Source organism: Megascapheus bottae, chromosome 23, assembly GCF_031878675.1.
Source record: "Megascapheus bottae isolate mThoBot1 chromosome 23, mThoBot2.hap1, whole genome shotgun sequence".
Lineage (NCBI taxonomy): Eukaryota > Metazoa > Chordata > Mammalia > Rodentia > Geomyidae > Megascapheus > Megascapheus bottae.
Window position 1 is genome coordinate 4,335,563 of NC_143531.1, and position 20,286 is coordinate 4,355,848.

Sequence of the window (20,286 nt, forward strand, 5' to 3'; positions counted from 1 at the left end):
CTCTGAGTTCTTTTACCCACAGCTGCACTCAGCTTCGTGTGTGTGCATGTGTGTATGAGAAGAGGGATGCTAATTGGAAATAAGAGTCTCAAAGACTTTTCCTGCCCAACCTGGCTTCAAACCAAGATCCTCAGATCTCTGCCTCCTGAATAGCCAAGATTACAAGCACGAGCCACCCAGCGCCCAGATGTATTTGTTTTTTTTTTAAATATAGAAATGTGGAAACAAGCTTTAGTTCATATTGTTACCCCACTCTTGGTATCTCCATAAAAGCTGTTTTAAGCTTGGCCCAGGGTCCTCATGCTCCACTTCCTCAGAATACTGCTCTGAATCTAGATAGCTCTATGACTATGGCAGAGCAAACACAAAGTCTCACCACACTTTTACTAGTGAACAAGAGGTGTGAGGCAGAGCACTGGTTAAGTGTGCTCTAGTTGTTCTAACTTACTGACCTAAGGTAAACTTGTATTTTTATAATAAATTACCATTGGGAAAAAATAACAGGAGAATGTAAGGTTCCAATCACCAATAAGTTCTATAGACAAGTACGAAACAAAGCAATCTAGGGTATAACACACACGGGTGACAAGACAGACTCACAAAAACTTACTATTGTTTAACTTTCTCTGGAAGATGGCAGAGTTCTCTGTCCTGCCAATAGGTGTGCATGCTTCATTTTGTTCCTTCTGTTCTTTATTTCTAGCCACAGCAGTACAAATGGAGGAATCACTTTGGGGAGAAAGAGAGAATCTTGGAATTGTATGAAATCACAATTCGTTGTATTTTTCACAACAGAAGTTTCCATTCCTTTTTAGAAAAACCATTAAGTACTGAATTGAAAATTCATGCCTGTCATTCCCACTCCTATATTTTGCATTGTATGATTGCAAACTGATAGTTATATCATCAAAAGCATAATTAAGTAAAAATTCCTTCATCTAGCTTTTCTGAGTATTTCTGAAATATCTTCAGTGGAGGTACTGACCAGAACATAGACATTGTTTGTAATTTCCCCAAACCATGATTTTGTCAAAAATGAATGAGATTAGATATTAAAAGATGAATATGATATCATCATACTACGCAATATCTTAGGAAATCTTGTTCTCTTTTATGTATAGTATACTTTTAATCAGCTAATAATGTTCACTAAAGTTAGAAAAATTGAGAACTGATTGTTACAAATAACATTTTAAATCTCATATGCTTTATGGATATAATTTAACTTCAGACAAATTAATGCTGTTCAAAAAGTTGTCTTGGCATTGGCAGCTTTGATCCAGGATTTATTTCAGATAATTTAGCTTCATATAATAAAAGAGGAAGGAAGGAAGGAAGGAAGGAAGGAAAAAAGGAAGGAAGGAAGGAAGGAAGGAAGGAAGGAAGGAAGGAAGGGAAAAGGCAGGCAATAAAGGAGCTGTTTTTAAAAAATTAAAGAATCCCAGCATTTGAGAGCCTGAATAGGAGAATCACAAGTTCAAAATGGCCTGAACTTTGCAATGTGACCTCTGAAAGAGGGGGGAAAAAAATCAAGGGAAAAGAAAAATAAATAGCATTTCAGGAAGTTGTGAGTAAATACGTGCTCCTTTCTCAGGCTAAAAGAAAAGGAAAAGTGTTAAAGGCTCCATTGGAAAAACAAATTCAGCATATTCAGGAATATTATGATTATGAAGAAAGCTCTCAAAGCCAGTGCCATTTTTTAACATGAATTTTCTCAAGTTAAATTTCAGAAGATTTGGGTTGTCCCAGTTTTCTTCTTAATTCTCCAGCATTACCTTAACACCTGTACCTAATGGTTGTAAACAATTGTTGCAACGCAGACAAGAGATACCTTGACTTTATTTTACTTTTTGGATTCTTTTTTGGAAATTTCACAGGGAAGATACAAGCTAAAAGCATAACAGACTGAATGATCCTTTTGCTGCTGAACTAGTTACCTGGTTTATAGTGGGTTTTTGTTGTTGTTTGTTTGTTATTTATTTCCTCTAGTCTTTTTCTAAGTTAATTATAAAAAATTACAAACAATATTTAGGGAGAAAATGTTTTATTTTTATTTTTATTATTAGTCATGGGACTTAAACTCTGGACCAGGGCGCTGTCCCTGAGCTCTTCAGCTCAAGGCTACCACCCTACCCCTTGATCCACAGCACCACTTCCGGAGAAAAAGTTTTAAAAGGGCAAAAACTCCTGTATTTCAATTTAATTGTAGAGTGTAAATATTTGTGAATTATTTTCTTGGGTTTTTATAGTCCCTTCTTAATTTTATTTCTCTCATAGGCGATTTCTTTGAAACACTGGCGCCATCTACTGGAAAAACATGAAATGAAATGAAAAATTTAGGTCCATTGTTCCATAAGCAAAATGTCCAACACAGTTACAGCCATGGACCCAGAAAAGAAGAGTCATTCCTCTGGCTTAATTGAGTATTCCAAGATGCATAAATAAAGAGCTTATGGTGGTTATTATCATTACAAATGCAGTAGAGTATAACAGGAACAAAGATGAAGAGAACCCCACAATCCTTCCTTCAAGGTGGGGAGTGTAGCTCAGTGGAGAGCATGGGCCTAGCCTGAACAGGGCTCTGGTAAAAAAGAAAACAGAAAACAAAAGCAAAAAAAAAAAAACCAAAAACAAAAAAAACTTTTCAAAAAAAAAGGCATGTAATTCCGTGAGTTGACAGATTGAAAGAGTTATCATAATAACACTACAAATATACTAATAAAATGATGTGTCACAAGAATATATGCAAATCACAAGGAAGATATATTTTTTTCTTTTTATTGTAATTAATAGAAAGGTTACATTATATTCACCAGATAGAAGGGGCATTACTTCACACACATTGATACCCCTTCTCATGATTTTGTCCCCATTTCCCTCCCACCACTCCCTCCCCTCATCTTGTTTTCCCCCTTCCCTTTCCTATTTCAAATAAACATATATACAATATATCAGATAACAAGGTAAGATACTGTAGCAATATGAGAATAACCAAGGGACAACAAAAGAGATGAGAAATAGCAATGTACATTAAGAACAACAATCATACATTATATGGCTCTTGTTTCCATATCCTGGAGGTCCTTTTATTTAGCCTCATCCTATATGGCCTTGTATATCTAGGTTTTGCCCTATTTTTTCCTCTGTTAGGAGAGTCCGAGGTATATACTAATTATTACAAATCAGGGCAACCATTGAGCCTATGTTCCTTTGAATCTGGCTTACTTCACTTAATATGATTTTTTCTAAGTCTTTCCATTTCCTTACAAATGGGGCGATGTCATTCTTTCTGACAGCAGCATAGTATTCCATTGTGTATAAATACCACATCTTGTTGATCCAATCATCTACTGAGGGGCATCTGTGCTGGTTCCATATCTTTGCTATGGTAGTGCTGTGAGAACATCATTGTGCTAGTGGAGTTAGTATGTCCTTGTTTAATGCCAAGTAGTGGAATTGCAGGATCATAAGGGAGCTCTATGTTCAGTCTTTTAAGGAAATGCCATACTGCTTTCCATAGTGCTTGAACGAGTTTGCACTCCCACCAACAGTGTAGCAGTGATCCCTCCTGGCCACATCCCCTCCAGCATCTGTTGTTACTAGATTTCTTGATCATGGCCATTCTAACTGGAGTGAAGTAGAATCTCAGAGTTGTTTTGATTTGCATTTCTTTTTTGGCCAGAGATGTGGAGCGGTTCTTCATATGTCCATAGGCCATTCTTATTTCTTCGTCAGAGACGTCTTTAAGTCCATCTTTAAGCCCATCTTTTAATGGGATGGTTGTTTCTTTGGAGATTAGTTTTTGAGTGATTCATTTTTTAAATAAATTTTAGATATGAGGCCTTTGTCTGTTGTATGGTTAGGGAAGACCTTCTCCCATGCCGTGGGCTTTCTATTTAGCTTGCTAGATATAGCTGTGTCCTTTGCTATATAGAAGATCTGCAGTTTAATGCAGTCCCACTTATCCAAACTTTCTTTGATTTGTTGTTTTTCTGAGAAGGAAGATACATTTATTAGAAAAAAATCGAACATGACTATTGAAAGATTTTACACAACTGTCTGTCTTGTTAACTGAGCATATAGGAGACTAGATAGATAGTAGATAGACAAACACATAGATAATTTTGCCAGTCCTGGAGCTTGAACTGAGGGCCTGGACAATGTCCTTGGGCTTTCTTAAGGCTAGAGCTTTACCACTTGAGCCACAAAACCACTTCTGGCTTTTTCCTTTTTTCTTTTCTTTTTTTTCCTTCCTTTTTTTTTTTTTTTTTTGTTCAGTCATAACCTTGGACTCTGGACCTGGGCACTGTCCCTGAGTTCTTCAGTTCAAGGCTACCACCCTTCCCCTTGAACCATAGCATCTCTTCTTGTTTTCTAGTAGTTAATTGGAGATAAGAGTCTCACTGTCTTTAATGCCTAGGCTGGCTTTGAACTGAGATCCTCAGATTTCAGCCTCCTGAATAGCTAGAATTATAGGTGTGAACCACTGTACCTGGCCACTTCTGGCTTTTTCTATGCATGTGGTACAGAGGAATCAAACCCAGAGCTTTGTACATGCTAGACAACCACTCTACCTCTAGGCCACACTCCCAGCTGAGGACTAAAATTTTAACGCCAGGTTTAAATCATATTATTAACTAAAGTCATAGCTGAAATTAAAATCCAGGTTGACAAATGGACTTGACAGGGTTTCCTTTACACACTCATTTATTATTAATAATTTGACATATAACAAAGCAAAGCATCATAAATGAAGACATGCGATAAGAAAACATACAAAGCAACAGGATAGATGATTTCAAATTTCACATTTTTATCCTTATTTTGTTCACTGGTTTAAAGTGTGTGTTTACAACTGGACTACAAGAATGTATATTAGAATTTGGTAGATTACCTGTCTGAATACAACAGGTCAGAATGAATGAATGAACCAAGCAAGACAAGAAATTTGCAAAGAGCTGAAGATGGTGCTACTTTTCTCATTGTTTTTACATCCTGACTATTTTCATGCAAGTATGTATGCATGTTAGCGAATAACACATTAATTATCATTATTTAAATTGACAGCTTGAATTGGTTCAAATAAATAGAATACAATTAATAGTTCTCTCTTTTTATTTCTAGCAGGGTAATCATAAGTATAATTCCCTTAAACAGAAGATCCTTGGGTGGTCCACAAACCAAAAAGTCTGAAATCATCTGTACTATATGCATATATGGGGGATACAAAATTACTCAACAGTTTGGGGAATTTCATACTAGTTTATAAGTCTTGCATTATAAATACGTGTCTGAACAAAATTACAAATGATGGAATGACACGGGCCTTTGGGAAACCTTTCCAATAGTGAACATCTGCAGTATTAAACCACAATTTCCTAAGTCTGTCTTAGTTTAGGTGAAAATTCAATTACATAAAACTCTTCAAAAAGAGTAGAGCAAAATAAAGTTGTAATGGTAAGCTACAAAATCCAAGTTTTTGAAAAACATGCTAAGAAAGTATTTCTACGCATGCCATGGAAAGTCAATGTGGAATTTGAATATGAAATAATAGTAAATAGAGTGTGAGAGACACACATCAAAAATCAATTGAAGATATATATAGATATATATAGATATATATTGAGGATGGGTAGGATGAAGAGAAAAGATAACTAACCAAAAGGGATACAATTATTACATGAAAGTAATGCATGGTTCATTTAAAAACTTAAAGAAAACAGGAAAAGAGAAAAACACCTAGGAAATACTTTAAAATACTGTACACATATGTAGTAATACATGAAAAATATGAATTGATAATGCATGTGTTCTCTCATGGAGAAATGGACTTTAGTCTAAGTTTAAATAATTTGGTCCAGTTCTAAAATGCTGATATTTAGCCAGTCACTGGTAGCTCATGTCCGTAATCCTAGCTACTCAGGACTCAAAGTCAGCCCAGCCAAGAACAGCTGCGAAACTTGTCTCCAGTTAACCAGCAACAAACCAAAGATGGAGCTGTGATTCAAGTGGTAAAGTACTAAGCTTGAGTGAAAAAGCTCAAGAATAGCATGCCCAGGCCCAGAAATATATAAATATTTGAGGGTGCATTGGGATAGTGCATTCATAGGACTTCCCCAATATGAGCACTGTAATAATGAGCACTCCACAACTCTTAGTAAATCAACTTTCTGACAAAATGCTCAGACTGGAGTTCCATGGTAATCATACCATCCATCAACTTACTCATGGGTATCATAAACACACTAAGTGTCCCTTCTCTCCAATCTCCTATTCTTTTTAAACACCTTGAAAATGGAGGCACACTGTGAGCATAAATTTGTGTCTGATGAAAAGCACTTAGGATATCACTAATGATAACTCAAAAGCCTGCCCAAATCACTATAATTTTATAATAATCCTTCTTCCAATGACTGAGAAAATAGTGGTAGATAAATATACAGGACACTTGCTGCTCTCAAACTAACAGCACAGAAACAAATTCTAATCAAAATACTTGGATTGACACAGGGCATACATTCATCCACAGAGGTATTTGCACTAACAAAAATATGAGGTATATAAAATTCAGTTGTATATATCCTTCAACTTGTGGTGCTATTGTAAGAAAAATTTAACAAAATACTGACAATTCCAAAATAGTGGAAGTTACAGAAGTTTGTAATTTGTTGATGGGCATATTCTAAAAGGTATAACATAAAGCCTGAAATTTAGCCAGACAAAAATCACAAAAGAATTCATTAAACATAAACAAAATCAAATAAAGTTGGTAATTTAATCAAGACTTGTGGTTTTTTCTTTCCTACAATTGACCTAAATATGCTAAAAGATAATCCTCTCTGAAGGAATTTCCTAGATTTGCATTCTGTCCTATAATGAAAAGAAGTAAGGATAATATATATATACACAGACATAAACAAAAATTCTGCTTATACAAAAATACATGTGCTATATATACATCTCTGAATAGATTGCTTTATTTAGGTGAAATACAGGGTTTAAAGATGCCTTTAAATTTTGTTCTTTCCCATAATCAAATACAGTAGAAAAAAAGGATCATTTTACAACAATGTTTTATTGTTGCCATCTTTCATCATATATGACAAAAATAAGAAGTGAATATTAAAACAATCTGAGGCTCTGATTAGCAACATCGTCTGGATTCCCATAGCAAATGTGGCAACAGATAGTATCATTGTCTCTAGTCACCTGAATAAGCAGATTATCGGACCATAAGATTGATAATGCAGACACTGAAGCCTCTACCACAACGCTATGCACACAAAAATATAAGCCTGGGGCCAGGAGTTTGGCCTAGTGGTACAGTGCTTGCCTAACATGCACGAAAACCTGGGTTCGATTCCTTGGTACCACATACATAGAAAAAAGCCGGAAGTGGTGCTGAGGCTCAAATGGTAGAGCCCTAGCTTTGAGAAAGGCCAAGGACAGTGCTCAGACCCTGAGCTCAAGCCCAGGACTGGGAAGCAAGATTATATATATATATATATATATATATATATATATATATATATATATCCCTAAGCCCTTAGCCATTGATGCTTTACACTCTACTTTGTGAAGAGAGAATAATATTAGCTTGAAAGTCAGTGACTGGCAAAATATCACAGTGGCAGGCATATTTCCCCTTACAAAGAGAAAAAAGGGGAAATGGATTTGCTTCCCCTTCAACCTGCACCCAGGGGTTAAGAATAGTTTGATAACTATGGGAAAAATTGTTGACGTTTAAGAAAGTATCTTCAGCTACATTTATGCAAAGATCTTACAAAATATAGGATATGAAGGTGTTATAAAGTGGGAACTTTTAGAGGCACATCATTTATTGAAATTATTGTTTTCTACAATACTTTTTTAAAATTTTTATTATCGGGGTAATATAGAGAGGGTTACAGTTATATTTGCCAGGTAGCAGGTGTATTACTTCTCATACACTGATATCTTTTCTCATGTTTTGTCCCCATTTCCCTCTGTCTTCTACAATTCTTATCTCCTCAAGTATGTTCCTCTTATTGATAAGGAATTTATCTATCTGATCAAAGTTCTTGAAACCAATAGCTTTAAAAGTTTAAGACTGACTTGATAGAAGACAGAAAATGCACAATTTGAAAGTCATGTTCTGATTCATCATTCAATCTTGGCAATGTTTAATTTAAACAATAGGGAATGATATTCATTCAATAGACATTTTACTAATAAATGAGGTTCTTGTCCAGGCTGGCATCATACACTCCTGCACACCTTCAGAAAAACCACATAAAACTCTGGCAACGACATTGTAAAACAAAAAATCATTGTTCACATTTGTGCTAAATGAACTTTTCCATTAAGAAAAAAAGATTATAATTTGAAAGATCTACTCAGAGAAGAAATATATTCAAATAATTAAATGAAGAAAATATGCATGACAAGGGAGGAAAAAAGAAATCCAGTAGTGGTTAAATTTAATCATTTAGATTAAAAGAGGCCCAGTGTGCCCTAATGTCATTGAGCAATGAGCATGTGTCATCTTCTAGATGCTCAGATCATCAAACAGACCAAGGCATTCATTTAAGATAGCTGAGGGATTAAGTTTTTCTTCTGTTCCAACCCCAGGCAAGGTGAAAGAGAATATTTCAAGGAGCTCTCACTCGGCAATGAGCCTAAAGTAATTTCACTAGGCAGTGAGAAACATCTCTACCCCAATCTCTGGACATTTGTCATCATCTCTACATATGTAGAAAACTTCTTTCTTCCAATGACCCCACTTCTGAAAACCCTGAATCACAGTGGAAGTATTTGCTAAAGAAGCATTATACTTTGTTTTAGCTTCATTGTTGTTGGTTATACTGCCATCTATCCAATAGCCCAACAGAGTTGAAATTTAGGTAATATTTTACAAGGGCACCATATTTAAAAGTAAGTCAATACTAAATCACTTCCATTTTAAATTCCTTTTATTTCTCTTTTAAAATTATCTTGACTTTTTTTCCTCTTTCAGTTTTATTGCCTTTAAGGAAAATGTGAAATTGCAATTACTTGTATTGAGGCTTGGTAGAATTAGAATTTTTATTTTATTCTATTTCTAGTCACTATATAGTATTTTCATTTTCAAATACTCTTCTATAAAGCTGGGCAAATAGAGACATTTGAAACTCAAAGGTCATGTCTAAGTATAAAGTACTATATGTACTCCACTTACAGATAAAATAAAATTAGCCCGATATCTACCTAAATAAATTTTAATTCATTTTTGAAATAAGAATTTAGTGGTCCATACCTCTTTGTGTCCAATCTTTTAGAGTGTCATGTCAAGTATGCAATATATATATATGTACATATGTGCATACATATTCTTTTTCTCCATGCATGTACATGTGCATGTGCATGTGTGTGTGTGTGTGTGTGTGCGCGTGTGTGTGTGTGTGTGTGTGTGTGTGTGTGTGTGTGTGTGTGTGTGTAATGGGTGGTCTATGCTCTTAAGGAATTAACAAAAAGATTTTCTACTTAAAAATATTAAATATGAATTTAAACCTTTACACCGTTACTTCTGTGATTATATTTATGTTTCCACTTTCCCATTAAAAATTGTATCAATTTTTCCTAACTAAACATCCTCTGTAGGCTACCATACCCTCATCTTGGGCACAGAACCTTATAACTATGATAAGCAAACTGGTCACCTGTTCTAACTTCAGAAATATATGAGGATCATTTACTTCATAAAAGATTTGATCTTCAAACCTTGAATTATCTTCATAACATTCTTCTGAGTTAAGAACTATCACTGTCTCTGTTGCAGTATAGGAAGACCAAGTCATTGAGAGTAAGAAACCTTTGCCAGGACTCACAGTCTCACAGGGCAAAGCTAGGGTTCTAATCTGGAAGGTGATGGTCTCGAGCTCACCAGCTTCCACGCTACTCTGTACCAATAGGATGGAAAGCAATGGTGTCCAACCGTCAAAGATAGTATCAACAACTGTGGTGCTATTTGCCATTTAAATCTAAGGCAATCTAAGGCTCTAGTATTTGGCTGGTCTCCTTCACACTTGACATAGGAGTTTCTAAGAATAAACCATCGAATATTGGGAAAGTCATGATGTAACATGTTCTATCACATATGTGTGGGTTCGGGCACACTGATGCCTTCTCATGGGGAAAATCATTGTCTTTCCACACTCTTAGTGGAATGACGGAAGTTGACCTTCTAAAGTTGTTGCTCAGGGCTGGGTATGGTGGTTCACGCCTGTCATCCACGTAGAAAAGACACTGTAGAAGCAAGGATCAATAGTCCGATGTGGGTCCCAGGAACAGAGTAAGACCTCATTTAAACAGTAATCTCAATCCCAGTGCTCTGTGTGTAGCTCAAGTGGTAGAATGCCTGCCTAGCAGGTACAAGGCCCTAATTTAAATCAAACACACACACACACACACACACACCCCTCAGAAGTAGTTTCTTGATTTCCAAAAATGAGCTGAGTAGCTAAGGTATGACAGGGTCTCAGAAGAAGAAAATCTATGCTAAAAGCAAATACCACAATATTCTAAAACAATAGTGTGGAATGAAATAGTAGTTTATATATGATAAATCTACAAAAAAACATGATATTTTCCCACAATAACACACCAAGTTATAACTGAAAAAATAATCAGATGTGTTTAATCCCCCAAAAGCTCCTTGCCCAGCAGGAAGTACTTAAAAGGTCAGGAATTGCAGAGAAAAACTTGTCCGATGTTCATGTTTGTGAGTTCACCTCCAATGTGCCTCCATCGTGGTTCATGAGATGAGGGATGCCGGTGACCTCACTTATCTCCACTTTACGACAAATGACTTGTTAGTCCATAAATCCACACAGCATCAGCAACTACTATATAATTCTGTCAGTACTTCAAGTCATACTTCAAGGTGAGCTGGGAGCTCTGCTCGTGGGAGGAATTGAGAATGGATAGAGAAGGTTTTCTCATCTGCCATTCTGGCATTCTCTGAGGGCAGTGGCTGAGTCAATCATTGGTCTCATTGATCGAAGGAAAAAATAAAAGTATACTAAGGAAGGCCACAGGAAGCTATCGAATGTGTTAGTTCCAAATAAGTATTTAAAATAGTGTGACTATGGAGCACACATACCTGCTGACTTTGGTTTAAAAATTAGGACCTACAAGATCAGGAAGAAATCAAAGAACAAAGTGGAATAGCTACATTTAGTGAAGCAAGGCAAGTATGAGAAAATATCTGACTCACTATCTGAAACAGAATAGGCCCTCAATAAAATGGGAGTGTCCTAATCAGTAGAAACCTTGGCCTCTCCTAGCAAAGATTCACAATAGAACAAAATCTAGAGACATAAGGCCATATAGTATGACGCTAAATGAAAGGACCTCCAGGATAAGGAAACAAAAGCCATATAATGAGTGACTGTTGTCCTTAATGTACTATGTTATCTCTCATCTCTTTTGCTGTCCCTTTGTTATCTGATGTTGTTACAATATTTCACCTTGTTATCTGATATATTTTATATATGCTTAATTGGTTATTTGAAATAGGATAGGGAAGGGGGAAATCAAGATGAGCGGGGGGGAGAAAGGGAGGGAAATGGGGACCATGACATGAGAAAGGGTATCAATACTTGTGAAGTAATGCACCTTCTATCTGTTGAATATAATGTAACCCTTCTATTAATTACAATAAAAATATATGAGGAAAAAATGGTAGTGTCTGTATCTAATGCTTTGAGAGCAGTCACACTGTTCATCTCCTTTTTGTCTGTTTGTCTGCGGGCTTGGTTATTCAATAAGACTCTGCCAAACTTTCTTTTTTCTTTTCTTTTCTTTTTTTATTGTGATTAATAGAAGGGTTACATTATATTCCCCAGATAGAAGGTGCATAACTTCACAAACATTGATACCCTTTCTCATGACATGCTCCCCATTTCCCTCTCATCCTCCCCCCGCTTATCTTGATTTCCCCCTTCCCTATCCATTTCAAATAGCCAATTAAGCACATATAAAAATATATCAGATAACAAGGTAAAATATTGTAACAATATGAGATAACCAAGGGATTCTGCCAAACTTTCTTTAAAGAAAAAAATTATATAGTAGTGTCTATCATACAGATACATGTGACACAGATTTTAGGACATACAAATTTTAACTTTCAAAATCTTCATAAGAACATTTAGTAGTTCCTATTTTTTGTTTATTTGTTGTTGTTCAGGTACTGGGGCTTGAACTCATAGTGTAGGTACTTTTCTTTAGCCTTTCTGCTCAAGACTGGCACTCTACCACTTGAGCCAGTCTCTACTTCGGCATTTTGGCTGATTAACTGGAGACAAGAGTCTCATGGACTTTCTTGCCCTGGATGGCTTTGAACAGTGATCCTCAGATCTCAACCTCCTGAATAGTTAGGATTACAGGCGTGAACCACCAGCATCCGGCATAGACACTTTGCCTTTTAATTTGCTTTCTTTCATTTCTCCTTTCTTTCTCTCTTGTTTTTCCTTCCATTCTTTCACTTTCTCTTTTTTTTCCTTCCTTTTACAAAAAATTATGGTAAGGGTGATGTCAGAGAGGGTACAGTTAGCTAAGTAAGGTAATGAGTACAATTTTGTCAAACACTATTGCTCATTTTTCTCTAACTTGCCCCTTCTTTTACCCCCCAAGTTATAAAGTTCCTTTCCAATCTAGTGTCATGATGAGTATAGAGGCTGCATTGGTTTGCCCTTTGTTCTTTGTCTTACCATTTTGTTATTTACCTTCCTGCTCCAAATCAGATAAAGGTATATTCAAGACACAGGGTACCAAAATCAAATGCAGTGACTACAGAGATAAACCAAAGGAAAATAAATGAAAGAAAAAAAAAACAAGAAATAACTTCACTCAGTACATTAAAAAACAAAACAAAGAAACAACAAAATAAACCTCTTTTTTCTATATCTTGTAGTTCATTAATGATTAGCATCATTTTATATAGTCATAAGTACAGAGCTATGGAGCTATTGTGATCCTCTGCTAGGACTATCTTAAACATACACAAATTACTACAAATGAAGGTAACCACGGAGTCTATGTTTCTTTGGGTTTCATGAGAGGAAATAAGAATAGCCAATAAATGGGGGGGGGAGGGAAATAGAGACCAAGACATATGAAAGGGTATCAATGTATGTGAATTAATGCACCTTCTATCTGGCAAAAATCATGTAACCCTTCTATTAATTACAATAAAAATATATGAAAAAAATAAAAAATAAATAAAAAGAATAGCCAATAGACAGATGAAGAAATGTTCAGTATCTATGGCCATAAAAGAAATGCAAGTCAAAACTATCTTAGGATTCCACCTCACCCCAGCTAGAATGGCCATGATCAAGAAAACAAATAAGAGGTGCTGGTGGGGATATGGACAAAAGGGAATGCTACTACATTATTAGTGGGAATGTAAACTTGTTCAACTACTCTGGAAAGCAGTATGGAGGTTCCTCAAAATACTAAACAGAGTTCTCCTTCCCTCCCTCCCTCCCTCTCTTCTTCCTACCTTCCTCCCTTCCTTCCTTCTTCCCTTTTTTGGTGACAGTCCTAGGTTTTGAACTCAGGACCCAGGCACTGCCCTTGAACTTTTATGCTCAAGGTTAGCAGCTCTACAACTTGAGCCTGAGCTCCACTTCCATCGTTTTGGTGGTTAATTGGAGCTAACAATCTTACAAACTTTTCTGCTCAGAGTGGCTTTGATCAATGATGCCCAAATCTCAGCCTTCTGAATACCATGAGCCAACAATGCTAGGCCTGTTGTTTTGTGGGTAAAGTGTCTGACGTTCCCTCTCATAGGTACATGCTGCTCACCCTTCATTGCCACAGTTCTTCAAGAAATTAATTTGACTATGTTTGGAAAGTCCGATAATCAAGATTATAAGATGATGGGCCAATTTTTTTCATACAAAACATAATTCATTATATTTGAATGCACTTAGCAGCTGAGACCTTTCTTTCTTTTCTTTTTTTTTTTGTCAGTCCTGGGGCTTAAACTGAGGGCCTGAACACTGTCCTTGGGTTTTCTTAAGGCCAGAGCTCTACCACTTGAGCCACAGCACCACTTCCATCTTTTTCTGTATATGTGGTACCAAGGAATCTAACCCAGAGCTTCATGCATGCTAATCAGGCACCCCATTACTAGGCCTGGCTCCAGCTGAGGCCTTTCTTCTAAGCTTGTTCACTGTAGGCAATTTCACTGTAGGAAATTTCCAAGGAGATAGAGTCTACTTAAATGAGATGCTATAACGAAGTAATTGAGCACAGACAACAGACCACATCTAGTTCCAGCTATGCTATTTAGTCCCAGAAGCTTATAGCCATGCCACTTCTACTTTTCTCTTCTGGAGAATTCTGGAAATAGCTATGCTTGTTTGCTGGGGTTACTACAGATATTCTATCAGACAATGTGCTCCAGGAGTGCTTAAGGGCAGATAGGATTTTTACAGAAATAATTCGGCTATCAGATTAAATCTGGCAAATGTAACCGTAACCTCTCTGTACATTACCTTGATACTAAAAAATAAAATGAAAAAAAAATTCCAGAGTAGGTGCTTCTACTGTAGAAGGGAAGTCCTCTGAGGTGCGCAGAGCATGGGCTATATATATGCAAAAAGCCAGAGAAGAAATTGAAAAGGTAGATGTACTCAGTCTGGACAGATGGACAGAGTAGGCAGGGACTGATTTTTGTGGGCATGGAGAGAAAAGACACACCTTAAGGAACCAGGAAAGGACTTGAGGTGGGTAGGCCAGAAGTTTCTGTGGGGTCCAGGCCAAGGCTGAAACCAGCCCTGACATCCGGCTCCTCCTCCACACACAGGAGCAGCCCCAGAATCCCAGCACTGGGGACCAGCCTGTGTGTCATGCCTTGCTGGGCCACATCTAGAGATGGTCTCCTAGGACCGTAGCCTCCCTGCTTCCTGCCTCTCAGAGTGATGGTGTGGCTCTGGAAGGAAACCTACCTGATGTACAAGGAATTGGGTAGGGAGATATGTATTGGTATTTTTACCAACAGCAATAGGAACTAGTAATTTGTAGAATCCAACCAGCACAGTTATAAAGTAGAAATTTAATCCAAGTTTTACTCACAGGAAACTTTGACTTGAAACAATTAAATGTCTTGCCTAAGGTTAGCAAGTCAGGTAATAGTAAAAAGGTGGGCTAGGGAATTCAAAGGGTATACAAGAAAGTGTACTGGGTGTTATGGGATAATAACATGACCTACCAAATGTATTCGATTAGTGAGTTCCTCAAATGTTCAATGATGCAAATGTCCTTGAGAAAATTAGCCAACAGCAGACTATATACTCATGACACTTTCTAGTTACAACAGTTGTAAATAGTCCACAGTAATGAGTCTCATTCTGACACTCTTGTCATTAGTAGATGCTACTTAGAAACGTGTTTTCCTGCAGAAGAAAATGTCCACGAGGTCAGTTCAGAGCAGCAGTAACTGCACGTACTGTTCCCCAGCTCTTTTCTTTAACATTTTCTGGATGGCCACCAAGTAAGGAAAAGAAAGAAATTCAGAGGCCGAATTGCTGCCTTTCCTGTCCACCTATGCCTTTGTGGCAATTGCTCTAATCACTGTCATAGGATTGTCACGACAAGATAGTGAGGGGAAGCAATGGCTAGGATATAATGGCCATTTTGTAATGGTTTCGCACACGCTGTTCAAGTGCCTGCCATTACTAGGGCTTAGGCTACAATCTAAACTAGCATTGTGATGCAAGTTTGGGATGGAACTCCAACAATCATCAACACTAGTCCTCATCCATCTTCTTACCAGCCCATTACCTATAGAGCAAATTACACACTCAAGTTCAATGAACCCATCTTAATTTTAAAGGAAGAATATTTTTCACTCCAAAATGTTTTTTTAATTTCCTAATGGAAGGGAATATCTTTTAATAAGAGCAGTTTTTCCTTTTCAATTTCAGAATTCTGTTCCAACAAGTTACTGCCACAACAGAATATTCTTTTCTGTCTTAAAAACATTGTACATGGCCAGGAGTTTGGCCTAGTGGTAGAGTGCTTGCCTAGCATCCATAAAGACCCAGATTCAATTCCTTGGTACCTACATATGTAGAAAAAGACAGAAGTTGTGCTGTGGCTCAAATGGTTGAGCTCTAGCCTTGAGAAATCCCAAGGACAGTGCTCAGGCCCTGAGTTCAAGCGCCAGGACTGGCAAAAAATCATTGTACATTTCTTCCCACCCATATTATCATCTCCCACATAGCACATGTCCTAGTATTAGAGTGTCATCCTCTCATAAAGCTAAGCCCAAAGAAAATTTCATAACCATCTAATAATTTTTTGATACAGACTTTCTAGAAACACATACTCCTCAGAAACACTGATAATATTTGAAAATTTCAAATTATCCCTGTAATTGCTTAATGGCTGACAATCTTTCCAATAAACTTGGCTCCCCAAAGGCATAGACAAACTCAAGTTTGTATTGGCTGACTGAGTGGTTGACTGATTGCTTGATTTGTGTGCTGTGCTGGAAATTAAATTCAGGGCCTCAAACTTGCCAGGCAAAGGCTTTATAACTTGAGCCATGTCCTCAGTCATACTTTAACTTTTTCATAACTGTCATTTAGTGTTTACTATTACATATCACATACATTCGATGAATATATGGCTGTAAGACTGATTAAATGCAAATTCACTTATTGCATAGTACCTTGAAGGAGTCAGAAGGCTAAAGATCTCCTAAATATTTCCTAATTTTCTTCTAAATTCATCCAGTGACTTTTAGTGGCCTTTTCCTACCGATCTGTCCCTTAGATATCACATAATATTTCCTCAAGCCTATAGCATTTCACTATACCACAAAACCAAAAACTGTCTCTATAATTCCTTCAATTATATGATTTCAACATATCTGATGTGTTAATGAGTACAGGTGTGTATGCATTCATATGTGTGATTTAGAAACTATGTTCTGTTTAACTTATGACACAATTGCATAACATAAAAAGTAAGGGAGTTTTAAATGTTACAGTTTAGAAGACCTTGAAAATGATGTCATTCCCCAATGACCTCATTCATGATGGAATTGTGAAGTGGATTATGACAATGAAAGCATTACTGGGACAACTTCCAAACCCATCTGGCAAGAACAGTTTATATTTTTAAAGTGATCACTCCATTTCTAAATGTAATAGGCTAAGATTAGATGTGAAACCAGCGGGAAAGTAAACATAAAAGCCAGCAAACATAAATGATTGGTATAGACCCAAAACAAGGAAAAAATTATATTATCTAACCTAATTATCAAGGTTGAGTATCCTAAACACAGTTTCTATAGTACTACTGAATTATGCTTAAAGACGTTGAAGATATAAAATATAAGTAAAACAGTTTAAAAATAGAAAAATTGGCAAAGGAGAAAGCAAAAGTTTCCTGTGAGAAGGTCATAGAATAGGGCTGGAATAACTAAAAGGATTATGTTTGGTAATAAAATGCTAGAGTTCTACATTTATACAGAATGATGTTGACATGGATACATCATCACTGCAATGAAATATTCCTTAATTTGCATCACCGTATTGAAAAATATTAGCTGGGTGCTGGTGGCTTGCCCTTGAAATCCTAAACTACTCAGAAGACTGAGATCTGAGGATTAAAGTTTGAAGCCAGCTTGGGCAGGAAAGACCATGAGACTCTTGTCTCCAATTAACCAGTAGAAAAGCAGAAGTGGCTTTGCAACTCAGAGCACTAGCCTTGAGCAAAAATGCTCAAGGACAGTATGCAGGCCCTGAGTTCAAGTCCCAAGATTGACAAAATTGAAGAAGGAAAGAAAGAAAGAAACGAAGGAAGAAAGAAAGAAAGGAGAGGAAAAAAACAGAAGGAAGAAGGAAAAAAATGATCAAAGTTTCTGCATCAAAGTGTCCTGAATATCTAAATGTCAGTCACACTTCAGGAATCTTTTCTGTCTATCCAATGTCATAAAGTCCATTGCTCCATCATTTAATCAGTCACAGTCTCCCATGTCTTCTCTTCCCACCACATGGGTACACGGACAGTGTCCAGGGTCCTCTTCATGATGGAAATAGAGGGTGGGGTGATCACGTGCCATTCTCCATCACCACTGCCTCCCAGTGGATGATTAATTTATGTTCTCTTAGTATGACATCCTTTTCTGGGTGCTGTAGGAAATCTACATCTCCTGTAGTTTTCTGTCACATTTATATCTTTTGTCTTCATCTTTTTTGTTGTTTGATTGTATTTTTTTAAGATTTCAAAAATGATTAGCTTATACTAATTATACAAGATGGGTTTGTTACATTTCTACATGTGTTTACAATATATTCCAACAGTCTCACTCTTTCCTTTTCACTACTTCCCCAATTTCCACAGGCTTCATTGTTTTATTTTCACAGATGCCCACAATTGACTTCAACACCATTAATCTACTTTCTTAATGATGTCCTGGAGCTTGAACTCAGGGCTTGGGCACTGTCCTTGAGCATTTTTTGCTCAATGTTAGCAATTCTACCACTTGAGCCTCAGCTCTACTTCTGGCTTTTGGTGGTTCATTGGCAGTGAAAGTCTCAAAGCCTGCCAGGCTGGCTTTGAGCGTGATGCTCAGATCTGAGCCTCCTGAGTAGCTAGGATTACAGCGTGAGCCTGACTTTTCCAAATGATTTTTTAATAAAAGTGCAAAGGCAATTCAACGTAGAAAAAGTCTTTTCAACATATGGCTGTGAATGTTAGGTACCAAATAATCTGGAACTCTAAATGCCACTCTTGGCCTCTTCATCCATGAATCTCTCTCTCTCTGGGCTCTCTGCAGTTGTGCTGAGCACTGACCTCTAGCTTGCCACCCCACTGTTCTCTTCCCTGGAGTGATAGCCAGTAACAACAGGATTATGCTCTGCTCTGGGGACTAGAACGAAGGGTCACATGCACAGGGCAAAAATAAAACTCAACCTACAACTCACACCGTACACAAAATTGATCTCTCAACACTGATGATTTCGAGACTCCCCAGGGAATGATTTCATAGCCCAGCTAATATGTCTTAGCTATTACTTCCTACCTCTGGCTCCAGACGCTTCTCTGCTGGTCATATGGGACATTTCCTGTGAGAAATGCTGGATACTTGCTTAGCTCTGAATTTGCCTCTGTGTATCACAAGCAGCAAGTCTCTGACAGAAGGCCATCTTGTTTGCTCCTTTCATTCTACCCCGTGTCTGGGTTCTCATTAACCTATTAGGAATACAGAAGGAGAGAAAAATGTTCTGTTTCTCATATTTCACATTTACTCAGTGCTCTGTTCTGCAATGGTTGATTAACATTAAGTGTATTTAGGCAGTTACAATACAGAAATTTCCTTAAGTTCAGTTTAGACAGGGTATAAAACCCTCACTTCAGTGATACCAAACTAGTCAGCCTGGATTTCTCTGCACCAAGTGTGTTTAATTCTTTTCACAGTCCTATCTCTAATATGACACCATGAGAAAAAAAAAATGCTCTTTCCATTTATTTCTTCCAGCTTTACAAGTATAGAAAATACATATTTACAGTGAAATAACATGTTTGCACTCCCTAAACTGAATCCAGATAGGTCTTAAGTAGCTTATAAAAATGGAAGTCTATAAAAAAAATGGAAGTCTACAGGCAAATGAAGTTCAGGGTTCAAATAAAAAATACTTTGTAGAAACAATGTTGCTGAAATCACACCCAATTTATTTTTATTCAACCAAACACATAATTTCTCAGTCTGAAAGTGGTGATTTATGAAATGTTTCTTTCAGGTAAGGAAGGGTTCCCTGTGGGAACCCTGTGGGAGGTGGAGGCCAATGTTTCATGTGATTGAAAGTTTTCTAAAGTGGCTTCTCTGCTGATCAGGCCAAATTTCATCTTCTATTTTTACATAAAAAGAAAGAAAAAATAGTCCTAATGTTTTAAGCCAGAACTTGAAGTCTACATTTAGCCACTGGGTTTACTATAGGTATCCCAATACCATTAAATGATTATGATAAAGACAGTTGAAATGGAGCGTGGTGTGTGCACTCTCTGTCAGGTCATTTCCCCTGCTTATATGCATCAGGATCCTGTTCATGCAGTTCTCCTGAGTCACATGAAGTCAAGCTATGCTCTGGGCATTACCAGTAGAGGCTAAGGCAGGACTGCTTGGTTCCACAGTAGAGATAAAAATAAGAATGTACGAATAAGCCAGACAAAATATATTATTTGGTGTTCAATGTAACCAACTGGTCACCTACTGGCTTTCTTCAATTCAATCCCTGACTGTTC

The 20,286-nt window shown here is 37.0% G+C and overlaps 1 long non-coding RNA gene across 1 annotated transcript in view; it reads right to left on the minus strand.

Annotated features, from left to right (window-relative positions):
- Positions 1-20,286, minus strand: part of LOC150047233 (uncharacterized) — a 128,446-nt gene that overhangs the window by 78,841 nt on the left and 29,319 nt on the right. The window contains exons 2-3 of the long non-coding RNA XR_016539417.1: positions 19,067-19,236; positions 611-729 (exon numbers count right to left, since the gene is read on the minus strand). This is a non-coding gene — a long non-coding RNA (uncharacterized LOC150047233). The remainder of the gene's footprint in view (positions 1-610; positions 730-19,066; positions 19,237-20,286) is intronic.